Here is a 13980-nt window from a genome sequence, read left to right on the forward strand (position 1 = left end):
ACATAAGCTAAATAAGCTTCGCACCCCTTTCTCACATATTTTTGAGCTAACATCATTGAGTCAGTACTGGCAATCCATTCAAATCATCTGATTCAATGTGGATAATCTCATTACTCTGACATCTCAAATCAACCATCTTCCGTTTTCAATTCACAACAGCATCATGCAACGTTAGCCAATCCATACCTAGGATTATGTCAAACTCGTCATATGGTAACAACATCAAATCAGCCGAAAAGCAATTACCCTGAATCATCAATGGACAATTCTTTCACATTTTATCAGCCAGTACACACTTGCCTAAGGGGTTCAATACTCTAATTACAAATTTAGTAGACTCTATAGGCAAAGTCTTACTAGATACTAAATTCACACAAATATACGAATGAGTAGAACCTATATCTATCAATGTAATAACTTTAGTATAAAAAAGAGTAAAAGTATCGGTAATAACATCTGGAGATGACAATTCTTTGCGTGCACGAATAGCGTAGGCTCGTGCAGGCACTCTAGCATCAGATCTTGTAGCAGTGTCTCGTGTTGCACCTCTACCACCACTCATATTTCTTGTGTTTCTAGGTGGTCTACCTCTAGTTGCAGTGTTAATCGGCCTTGTATTCTGATCATTATCTTTTTCAGCTAACTTTGGGCTATATTTTATAAAGTGATCCCATGAACCACAACTGTAACAAGCTCTGTTATTACTTTTCCCCCAGAAATCTCTAAAATGCCGTCTTCGACATTGTTGACACTCAAGCTTTACATCATTTGCATTACCAACACTCGATACTGATGTAGTTTGAGCTTTAGGGTTGGTATATTGCTTTCCATGATCTCTATTCTGATATCCCACTGAAGCTATCGATCGATCAGTATAATCTCTAGATTTCTTTGATGAGGAATGATAAGATTTATTCATTGATCTCTTTATCGAATCTCTAGCCTCTGACTCAGCTTTTCTCTTTTCTTTGCTGAGATCCTCAGCTTTATAGGCCCTCTCAACCAATACTACAAATTCTTTCAATTTAAGTATCCCGACTAACTATTTTATATCTTCGTTCAATCCATCAACAAATATTTTACACATGATCTCTTCAGTAGACACATATTCCCAGGCATATTTGCTTAAATGTACGAATTCTTTTTCATACTCAGTAACAATTGTGACAGCCCTAAAGTGACCTTAGTTGGAAAGCGGTTTCGGGACCGCTAAACCGAGTCACCAAATTATTTGAATATGATATTTATTGTCTAAAAATGTGAAAGTTTTAAGCTTCGATTTAGTAAATTGCATGTGAATTTAGTCAATAGGACTTATGTGTGACACTTTTGAAATGTGATAGGTTAATCTATAAGGATCTATTAGTGCATGTAATCAAAAGGGTGGACTTGCATGTCAATTTCCCCCCTAATTAGTAGTGGCTGGCCATGAGCATGAGGGTGGACAAAATGTTATGGCTAAAAAACATGTCATGAACATGTTGGGTTAATGCTTTATGTTAGGAATAATAAAATAAAGAACATGGGCAATAAAATATTAGTGTTAGTAGGAGGAGAAACAAAAAAAAATGTGTGTGGTTGTTCCTCCATTGTGCCGTACCTAGAAAAAAAAAAGAAAAAAAAAAGATTCATCCTCTTTGTTCTTCTTGACCGAAAAATCAAAGGAAGAAGAAAGGAGTTTTCTTGCTTCATGTTCGATTGGTTGGTGTTTAGGAGGAGGTATGTTTGATGATGTTCCATGAGATGCATGCATGTTTTAGTTGTTAGCTTGAGTTCTACCTAACCCATGGTCTAAATCTTGCTATGTGATGGAGATGACACTCGGCCATGGATGTATCATTCTTGCTTGGTGTTGATGTTGTGTTGATGAGATATCAAGTTATTTTTGTGACCCAAGTTGAGATTTGGATTTTGGAATGAGTAAGGTTTTCGGCAATGGTAATTATAAGGGTGATGGATGTTGTTTCATGCTAAATCTAGATGAACAATGTTAGTGCTTATATCTCGATATTTATGAGTTTCTTTCTTGGTTTTACCTCAAACCTGGAAGTATTTTTAATTGGTGTTGTTAGAGGTTTCGGTCATGGGATTATAAGCTTGTTAGTTTTGATGGTGAAATTTATGCCTTGTAAGGGTAAATGGTTCAAAGGAACATTCAGCCATGATGTAAAAATTATGGTGAAGTGATGTTAAATGCTTTGAATATTAAGTATATGTATATATTGTTATAAGTTGAATTTAAGGTTTGCTAAATTGTCTTTGTCATTGCCGAATGTGTGTATAGTTAAAGAGAATTTGTTTAAGTGCTTAGTTAATTGATATTGAGTTAATGATATGTGTATTCGGTCATAAAGTTGCACATGAGGAAATGTTAGATTAATGGTATTAAATTGCTTAATGTGATTAAAATGCGTATGACCATTTTGTATTTGAGCTAAAGGTGGCCATATGACCTATCAAATTCATTGTCATATTCAGCCATAAGCTAGCATAATGAGACTTTAATAAGTTAAATTTGTTTGAATTAGCTCAAGAGCTTAGAGGACCAAAGTTGGATAAGGAAAGGAAAAAGTGATCGAATAGCAGTCGAAATCGTTCGACAACATCCAAGGTAAGTTTTGAGTAATGGAACTTAGATTATGATTCGATTAGATCATGTTTTAAGCAAATCAATATCATGCTCTTGTATGTAGCTATTGAGCCGAAAATGATAATGCTTGATAAATGACTTGTGTTTGAATTCTAGTTATGAAAATGAAATATAGATGTGTCATGATTTACTGATATGTGCATGGATATTCGGATGATAACCGGGCTAAGTCCCGAAGGCATTTGTGCTAGTGACTAATTCCGGGCTAAGTCCGAAGGCATTTGTGCGAGTTACTATATCCGGGCTAAGTCCCGAAGGCATTTGTGCGAGTTACTATATCCGGGCTAAGTCCCGAAGGCATTTGTGCGAGTTACTATAACCGGGCTAAGTCCCGAAGGCATTTGAGCAAGTAGTTATATTCGGCTAAATCCGGAAGATGCTTGGGTTTGGAAGTGAGCAAGCTTGCTGTAAATTTCAAATTAATACGCTCATAAAATCCAAGCGATGAGGTATGTTTCAGTATATGCATCGGAAAAGTCGATTCGTTTTAAATAGTATTCGTTCAATTGATTAACAATTTTCGCCTTTAGTTAGGTTTGATACCTTGTGAATGAATATATTGATTGAAGCGTGAAGTAAGTATGTTTATGAGAATGTGCATATATGAAGTTATCCATTTAGCCATATGAATGTTATACCTTAGCCGAAACTAATTTCATTATTCAAAACTTACTAAGCATTAAATGCTTACTCCGTTTCTTTGATTCTCTGTTTTATAGATTTTGGGTCGTCAGTTATCGAGCTCAGGATTGTCGAAGTCGAAGTCGTCCACACTATCAAAGCCCTTTTGGTACACTTTTGGTTGAACTCTGAAAATGGCATGTATAGGACTACCCTTTTTGTTGTTGGTCATGTACCCTTTGGTTTTGTATAAATTTGGATAGCCATGCGAAAATGGCTTATATACACTTTGAGCATAGCATTATAATCGTCTTGTATGTTGTTCATTGAGAGGTATGGAAATGTTTGGTAATGATTAGCCATTGGGAATGGTTAATTATGATTATTTTGATGCTATGTATGACAAACTCTAGTTGATTCATGGAAAACCACGAAATAGGTAAGGTTTACCTTAAAACAGATGCTGACAGCAGCAGTGGTGTGGATTTGAAAATCACTAAAATAGTAAGAATGGAATTAAATAGTGAATAAATTATGTAATTGAACCTTGATGAATCTATTTTCATAGGGAAGTAATGAAACGATCATATGAACAGTATTGTATGAGATTTTAAAGTTTTCGTGAAACAGGGCCAGAGCGGTTTCTGGATTCCCTGTTCGGATTTAGGAAATTCATTATAAATTAACCAGATATATTTAGAAGTCATGCCATATATTTATAGATTCCTTTTCGAGTCTAGTTTCTTTAGAAACAAACGGCATAAGTATTGAAGCCCTGTACAGGGAGATATATAAGTCGTAATGCATGAAGGTCAGAGCAGTCGAACCCTGAAACAGGGGAGACTTTAACTAATAAACTGTACTAATTGGTCTGACCAAAAAATCTAGAAAAAAATTTGTAGATGGATATATGAGTCTCATTTCAGGGAAAATTTACGAAACTGATTTTCGAGTTTTGGAACTCAAGATATGATTTTTAAGGTGACAGTGACGCAGTTAACCACCTAGTCTGGAAATTTTTAAAATGGAATGTAAAAATAAGGGAATTAAGTCTGTTAACCCCTCGTGTCCGACTCCGGCAACGGTCTCGGGTACGGGGTGTTACAACAATCATCCAGCCTTGTTTCAATTCAAGAAACTCGTTATTTTTCTGATCGAGGAATCTCTGACTTATGTACTTTTTCTGAAACTTGGTCTAAAAGAATTCCCAGGTAACCCGTTCTCTAGGAACAACCAATGTCAACGTTTTCCACCGGTGATATGCATTATCTCTAAGCAAAGATACTACACATTTAATACATTCTTCTAGAGTACAGGACAATTCATTGAATATTCAGATATTTTCAAGCCAGAACACAGCTCTATCAGCATCATCATCAACCGTAGCCTGAAACTCTTTAGCTCCGTGTTTACGAATCTTATCAATAGGTGGCTTACTCAATCAAATCAAATCTATTACTTGTGGCACAACCGGGACTTGTTGAGGAACAGGTAGAGGTGGAGGTTATTGAGCAGCTGGATTCGTTAGATCGAACTCCGTAAACCACTGAGTCATCATTTGGAAGAAGGCTTGCTTAGCCTCTCCTCCCTGACTACTAAAATTAGGCCTAGAATCGACCGACACTGGCCTTTGAGCTGGAGCAGGTGCACTGCTTTAAACATCATCAACTATTGCTCATTCGGGATCCATTTGCTATATGAAAAACACATTTTAACTGTCAGGAATCATCACACTATCGTAATTCATATATATGGCATGTATAGCTAGACTCTCACGCGCTACGTTAGTTCTAGATTCGACTAAACCGTAGCTTTGATACCGACCAAATGTAACACCCCTAACCCATATTTACTCATTTCATTCTCACCTCTTGTTCAAATACATTAATTCATTCGGAAGTCTTTCCTACTTTAAGAATTCACACACTTAGTGCTTTAATGTTAGCCGAAGCTGTAATGATCCCGCACACTTAGTGCCATCTCAAATAACCGAAGCTGTAACACCCCGTACCCGAGACCGTTGCCGGAGTCGGACACGAGGGGTTAACGGGCTTAATCCACTTACTTTCACAGTCCATTTTAAAAATTTCCAGGCAGTTGCCTAACTGCGTCACTGTCACCTTAAAAATCATATCTTGAGTTCCAAAACTCGAAAATCAGTTTCGTAATTTTTCCCTGAAACTAGACTCATATGTCCATCTACAGATTTTTTTTCTAAAATTTTTGGTTGGGCCAATTAGTACAGTTTATTAGTTAAAGTCTCCCCTGTTATAGGGTTCGACTACACTGACCTTCTTGCATTGCGACTTAGATAACTCCTTATACAGGGCTTCAATACTTATGCCATTTGTTTCTAATGAAACTAGACTCAAAAAGGAATCTATACATAGATGGTATGACTTCTAATTGTCTCTGGTTAATTTATAGAGAATTTCCAAAGTCAGATCAGGGGATCCAGAACCCGTTCTGGCCCTGGCTCACGAAAACTTTAACATCTCATAATATACTGCTCATATGAACGTTTCGTTACTTTCCTATGAAAATAGGTTCATCAAGTTTCGATTAAATAATTTATTCACTATTAAATTCCATTCCTACTATTTTTAGTTATTTTTCACATCCACATCACTGCTGCTGCCAGCATCTATTTTTAAGGTAAACTTTACCTATTTCATGATCCTCCATGGATCAACTAGAGTTTGTCATACATATACCAAAAGTGATCATGAATAACCATTCCCATGGCTAACCGTTACCAACATTTCCATACCTCTCGATGGACAACATACAAAACGATTATAATGCTATGATCAAAGTATATTTAAGCCATTTTCGCATGGTTATCCAAATTTACACAAAACCGAAGGGTACATGACCAACAACAAAAGGGTAGTCCTATACATGCCATTTCAAAGTTCAACCAAAAGTGTACCAAAAGGGGGTTTGATAGTGTGGACGACTTCGACTTCGACAATCCCGAGTCCGATAGCACAACTAAAGTATAGCATTCATATAACTAAACTGATAATTCCATATATACATATTCTCAAATCATTCCTACTTCACATTCCAACCCCTATATTCATACATAAGGGATCATCTTAGCCAAATACCGGAAGCTCATTACTCGACTGAGCGAATATTATTCGAAGGGAATCAACTATTCCAATGCACATACGAAACATACCTCATTGTTGGGATTTTACAAGCGTATTAACTGAAATTTTTACAGCAAGATCGCTCATTCCCGAATCACGTACCTTCGGAATTCAACCGGATATAGCTACTCGTTCAAATGCCTTCGGGACATAGCCCGGTTATAGTAACTCGCACAAATGCCTTCGGGACTTAACCCGGATTTAGTAACTCGCACCAATGCCTTCGGGCTTAGCCCGGAATTAGTAACTCACACAAATGCCTTCGGATCTTAGTCCGGATATAGTCACTTAGCACAAAGCCTTCAGGACTTAGCCCGGACATCATTCGAATAACCATGCACATTTATCAATAAATCATGACACATCCATATTTCATTTTCATTACCAAAGCTCAAACACAAGACACTTATCACACTTGCAATTTCGGCTCAATAGCCACATACAAAGAGCATGATTTTGATTTGCTTAAAACATGATCTAATCAAATCATAATCTAAGTTCCATTACTCGAAAACTTACCTCGGATGTGGTCGAACGATTTCGGCGGCTATTCGATAACTTTTTCCTTTCCCTTATCCAACTGTGGTCCTCTAAGCTCTTGAGCTAATTCAAACAAATTTAACTTATTAAAGTCTCATTATGCTAGCTTATGGACGAATATGACAAGGAGTTTAATAGGTCATATGGCCACCTGTAACACCCCGAACCCGAGCCCGTTGCCGGTGTCGGACACGAGGGGTTAACAAGCCAAACCCACTTATATCACCGACCAATTTGACATTTCCAGGCAAGCTGGAAAACTGCGTCACTGTCGCCTTAAAAGGCATATCTCGAGTTACAAAACTCGGAAACTGATTCCGTAAATTTTCCCTGAATTTAGACTCATATATACATCCCTGGATTTATTTCTAGAATTTTTGGTCGGGCCAATTGGTACAGTTTATTAGTTAAAGTCACCCATGTTACAGGGGTCGACTACACTGACCTTCGCGTGTTACAACTGGAATATCTCCCTGTACAAGGCTTCAATGCTGATGCCGTTTGTTTCTAATGAAACTAGACTCAAAAAGGAATCTGTACATATAAGGCATGACTTCTAATTCCTTCTTGATAGTTTTTGGTAAATTTTCAAAGTCAAGACAAGAGATCCAGAAACCGTTCTGGCCCTGTCTCACGAGAACTTTAATATCTCTTAGTAAACTGATCATATGATCGTTTCGTTACTTTCATATGAAAATAGATCCATCAAGGTTCGTTTACATAATTTATTCACTATTTAATAATTTCTCATACATTTGGTAAAATTAGAGAATGAAACTTCCACATATTCATGTACACACATAGTAAGCATAAAATATAACAATTAATTCTTTTTATGCCTCGGTTTTGTGGTCCCGAAACCACATTCCGACTAGGGTCGTTTTGGGGCTGTCACACCACCCTTTAGCTCAAATACACAATGGTCATGCGCATTTTTAATCACATTAAGCAATTTAACACAATTCATTTGAACATCAAAAGAGGACCTCAAGGTACTTAGCCCATATATACATTAGGCATTAGAGTCACATATATATGGAATCATTAATCAAACTCAACATTTTAGCCCACACTCTCTTTTAGCCAATTATCTAAGCCAAGATAAAAGCATCAATATGCTTGCCTCTAACCGAACACATACAACACAAATCTATTTCATGTGGCCGAATATACATGTCTAGGTTGAGGCCGATTGCAACACTTAATACATTCTACAAGTATGGTCACTTGTATTGACTAAACACCATTTTGTTTCAAGTTCAAAACTTGGCTAATACACATATATACACTATTAAAGCATCCTCTCCCTTTCCATCAATTCAACACATGCATTACTCATTAATATACAAAATTATATTCGCCTTGGCACACAACTTGCTAGCCGATTCCTCTCCATCTAGCAACTAATGCACATATGTGCTCATTTGTTAGACTCTACTTCATCTAACAACAACCATATTTCCTTCTACTTCCTACCATGGCGAATGCATCACAACACCATACCATTTCAATTTTGGTCATGGTTAAACAAAGAACTTAATGTCTCACTCAAAAATGCTAAAAAGAAGATTCAAGAGTCATCAATCCACCATCACATGCACCATTACAAAGCTCCACTTTTAGCATGCAAATGACATCAACACAATCCACCTTAGCCGAATGTCATCTCCATGACATAGTAAAGATTTGAACCATGGGCTAGTTAGAACTCAAACTAACAACTAAAAACATGCATGAATCTCATGGACAACATCAAACATACCTTAGTCTAGCAAACCACCATAGCAGTCTAGCAAACCACCATAGCCGATTTTCTCAAGCTCTTCCCCTTCCTTTCTTTCCTCTATTCGGCCAAAGATGTTCAAGAATGAACACTTTCTTTTTTTTTTTTGTTTTCTTTCCTTCAACTCACGACAATTGGGGGGGGGGAACAATCACACACATTGCCCATGCTCTTTATTTTATTATTCCTTACATAATGCATTAACCCAACATGTTTATGACATGTTTTTAGCCATAACATTTTGTCCACCCATGCTCATGGCCGGCCACTACTAATTAGGGGGGGAAATTGACATGCAAGTCCTCCTTTTTGATTACATGCACTATTAGATCCTTATAGATCAGCCTATCACATTTCAAAAGTGTCACACAAGTCCTATGTACTACATTCACATGCAATTAACTAAATCGAAGCTTAAAATTTTCAAATAATTTGGTGACTCGGTTTAGCGGTCCCGAAACCGCTTTTCGACTAGGGTCACTATAGGGCTGTCACAGAAGCTATCACGATATCGCACACTTAGTGCCTCATATAGCTGAAGCTATTCTAATTTTCACACTTAGTGCTATTTATAGCTAAAGCTATTTTGAAACGCACACTTAGTGCCAAATATAGTCGATTTATCATCGTACTCAAACCATATTCAAATATTTACTATATATGCATTATCAAAGCATTAGAACATAATTGTAACATCATTTATCACGTACGAACTTGCCTCATACTCGGAATTGATAATTCGAATCGTTACTTGATAACCTTCGATTTCCCTCGATCTAAATCTGAATTCCTCATTTCTTGATCTATATGTATTCATAATTAACGCTTTTATTTAACAAACCATTCAATTCAACCTATATACACATATTTAGGGCATTTTACAAATTATCCCTTACATTTTTACATTTTCTCACTTTAGTCCCTAATTCATAAAATCACAAAAACGTAGAAATCATCAAAAATCGAGCTAATTACATACCTCAATCAAGCAAAGTAAGTGTCGAACCCTAAGCTTGAATTTATCTTTCTTTTTCTTTGATATATTCGGCCAAACAAGATGCTAATGGCCTTCTTTTCATGTTTATTTATTTTAACACATTAATTATCAAATACCAATTTTGCCTTCTGTTTAAACATTGTATTTCATCCATTTTAAGGTTATTTATGACCAATACAACTAACCATGGTCAAATTACAACATAAGGACCTCACGATTAAAAAGCCATAGCAATTAGACATTTTTAATATATAGCATGCAACTTTTACATTTCTTGCGATTAGGTCCTTTTTGCAAATTAAACACAAAAATGATCAAATTTTCACATGTAACTTTCATAGATATCAATTCACATATAATAAGCATAAAAATAATATTAAAATAATTTTTGACTCGAATTTGTGGTCTTGAAACCATTATTCTAACTAGGGTCTAAACTGGGCTGTTACAATTCAGATCATAAGAGTTTGAAATATCTGATGACTCAGAAAGATTTGAATTTGCGACAGCGGTGATGGCTAGAACTGTTAAAAGATTACGAGTTAATAATTGACTACCATCAGGGAAAACCGAATGTTGTTGCTGATGCTTTAAGCCGGAAATCTTTGTTTGCTCTATGTGCAATGAATACTCAGTTGACTCTTTCTGATGATGGCTTGGTTATAGCTGAGTTGAAAGCGAGACCATTGTTTTTACAATAGATTTTTGAAGCTCAGAAAGTTGATAATGAATTATTAACAAAACAAGCTCAGTATGATTTGGACCCTGATTTAGAGTTTCAAGTTGATTCCGATAATTGTTTAAGATTCAGAGGCTGAATTTGTGTTCCGGGAAATTCAAAGTTGACTTAGATGATTTTGAATGAAGCACATGGTAGTCGATTGTCTATTCATTCGGGAAGCACGAAAATGTATAATGATTTGAAGTAACTCTATTGATGGCATGGTATGAAGTGTAACATTTCAGAGTTTGTTTCTAAATGTTTGATTTGTGTAACACCCCAAACCCGGCTTGGACGTTATGGCCGAATCTGGAGATGTCACATTGAAGTGTTTTTTTTGCAAAGTGCAATATCGTTGAAAAAAAAAACATTTCCATATTTATCTTTGTTCTGTTATCTTAATGATGATTTTAAAATGAGTCGTTCATTTTAAACTTGTGACCCAACCAAAAGGTATTTATTTTAAAAACTTTTTGAATGTCAAGATATTGTTTTATAGCGGAAACTTTCTAAATCAATTGCGTTCTTGAGTTTACTTTGTAAAACATTGTTTCTTTTTAAAACTCGAGTTCCTAATACTAGCAGTTATAACCAAAGAAAATTAAAATCCCAAATTAAAAATAAAATCCTAAGAGGCCTTATTACATTAGAAATACCCAAAAATAAAATTACTTATAATTTTAAAATTAAATACGAAAATACATGTGGTTGTGCGGCCAGCTTTGAGTCCCTCGCAGCACCGTTCTACCTAAGTCTAGGGATTACCTGTACAGATAAATAGATGGGTGAGTTATGAAAAACTCAGTGTGTAATCCCATATCAAATAACCAAACAATAAGTATATACAGTCTGGGCCTAAGCCCAATCCAATGACAATTCAGTATCAGTTAGGGCCTTAACCCATACAGTATTAGTATCAGATCAGTTGGGTCAGAGCCCATTTCAGTGACAATACAGTACAGATATGCAATCAAAGATCCTACCCAACCAGCCTCTACACTCCATCTCCATCCAACCCTGCACTTCATGTGGGGATATAATCAACCTACCCACCCTTACACTCTAAAATAGTACCGGTTGTGGCACTAAATAGTATTTGCAGTAAAGCTACCAATACAGTACACTTCCTCCAATCATAATATAACCCATCCCCATGCAACATATCATGTACCATGTCATGTCGTGTCATAATATCAGTCGTGTATTCATTGTGTTTAAAGTGGCATGCTCAAAAATTATATATCTTATAAGGGCATAACAATCATTTTATTATGCAGGGGCATAATAGACATTTTATTGATTAGGGGTCTAGGTACACTTACCAGCCCAACAATAGGTCCACAGTCGTTTCGGGCGACCCGTGCAACTTTAACAGTCAAACAGTGAAAATGGGCCCAAGGCCCAAAATACGGGCCCATGTGGGCCCACATGTTCGTGTGGCCCACATAGCCCAAAAACAACCTTGGCTGTATGGATTACACAACCTAGCCCAACATTCTCCATACATTCGTATGGTTTACCCGTGTGGGACCCACATGCCCGTGAGGCCCACACGGCCCATTTCGGTCCAATATGACCTGATACGACCTTAGACCATGAAATCACTCATGGTCGGCCTCAATGATTATACACCCATGTTTAGGCATACGTACTACCACGCGAGCGAGTGAACGCTCATGTAGCGTCGGCGGTCACTTATCTAGGCTTTGGTCAATTTACGATTAGGGCAGTGTTTTTACACACCTTGCTTCTATTGGTCGAGAGAAGAGACTGCCAGTACCTTTGAACCCTACACTTAAACAATAATCCTTAATTACTCACTTAGTCTAGTACTCAATTGAATACACATAACTACCTTAATCGTTAACCTCACAACAACATATCTTTGATCAAGGCACGAGGGAAGTTCTGTCCACCCTAATTCCATTTAAGGATCTTTTCCCCCTCCTTCAAAGAGTCCCTATGCACTAATTGAAAATAGGTAAACACTTAATCAACCAACATCAAGATAACACTATACTATTACACTTAGATCATCCAATCAACAGCCACTTACCTTGATTGAAAAACCGAGGCCCTTTCCACCTTATCAGTCGAAAAAGAATGATCACCTAAGCCCTCGGTTACAACCTGAAATTCAGCCAACCTCCTGTTAATGACTATTCAAATGAATAGTTTGAACCAAAATCGAAAGCTAATCTTACCGAAACACAAAATTGAGTACTTGTAATTACCACCATAATCGATAGAGAGCAATGAAGGAAGAGTCAGCACAGTGAGGGTAATCGAAAGGGTAGTATTCGGCCAAGCACAACCAATTGAGGGAGCAAAAAAAGAAACTATTAGTTAAAGAGAAACCGATTGAGTGAAAGGGAGAGGAAAAGGAAAGAATCAACAAAAACTAATAGCAAAAAGCCAAAAAAATTTGAGAAAGGGGAAGGGGAGTGTTCAGCCAAACACAAAAGGGAACAAGGAAAAGAACGATTGCTATAGGAGTAAAAGAAGAAGAGAAATTGGTCAGTAGGGGCACTGTATTCATGAGCAAAACTGAAATAGACCTAAAATGAAAGGTACCCGAGTGATCCTCTAGTAGAATTCGGCCATTAAGAAGTGAAGTGAACAAAAACTGTCCTAGAAATTGAAAAAGAATGAAAATACTTACCAAAGCCGAATCTGAGAAGCAAGAGTTCTAATTACACACTATTCTACTCCCTTCAAATTCTCCTAATTTTTCTCCCCAAATCGCTCCTAAGATCACTCAACCAAATCCCCTCTTATCCTCATCCCTCAACAACCAAAATCCCCTCCAGCAACCCCTTAAAATTTGGCCACAACTCCCCACACTCCTCAAACACTCAAGTTTTGGTCAAACTACAACACTTCCACAACATCAGCAACAAAATAAAACACTCCTTGCAACACCAATACTCAAACTCCAGACCTCAAACATAGGTAACACGCCACTTATCCCCTACACCAGCAGACTCTTTCTATCATGTTATACTCACCTTAATTTAAAAGCCTACAAATTAGGGATAAAGTTCTATTCATATTAAAAAAAAAACTTTTGCACAAGTCAAGGCTTGAACCCAAGACTTCTTAGACACTTCCTAGAACACTTTACCACTGAAACAAACATGTATTTGTGTGCCACAAACAAACAAAAATAATTACCTAGGATTTTGGGGCGTTACAATTTGTCAACAAGTTAAAGTTGAGCATCAAGTGTCATCAAGTTTATTGCAGCCGGTTATGATTCCTGAGTGGAAATGGGATAGAGTAACTATGGATTTTGTTTTGGGTTTGCCCCTATCTCCGAGTAAGAAAGATGCAATTTGGGTTGTTGTCGCCAGTTAACAAAATTAGCTCATTTCATTCCTGTACAAACAGATTATTCACTTGATAAGCTTGTTGAGTTGTATATCTCTGAGATTGTCAGATTACACAGAGTACCTATTTCCATTGTATCAGACAGAGATACAAGATTCACATCGAGGTTTTGGAAGAAAC

Source organism: Gossypium arboreum, chromosome 2 (genome assembly GCF_025698485.1).
Source record: "Gossypium arboreum isolate Shixiya-1 chromosome 2, ASM2569848v2, whole genome shotgun sequence".
Lineage (NCBI taxonomy): Eukaryota > Viridiplantae > Streptophyta > Magnoliopsida > Malvales > Malvaceae > Gossypium > Gossypium arboreum.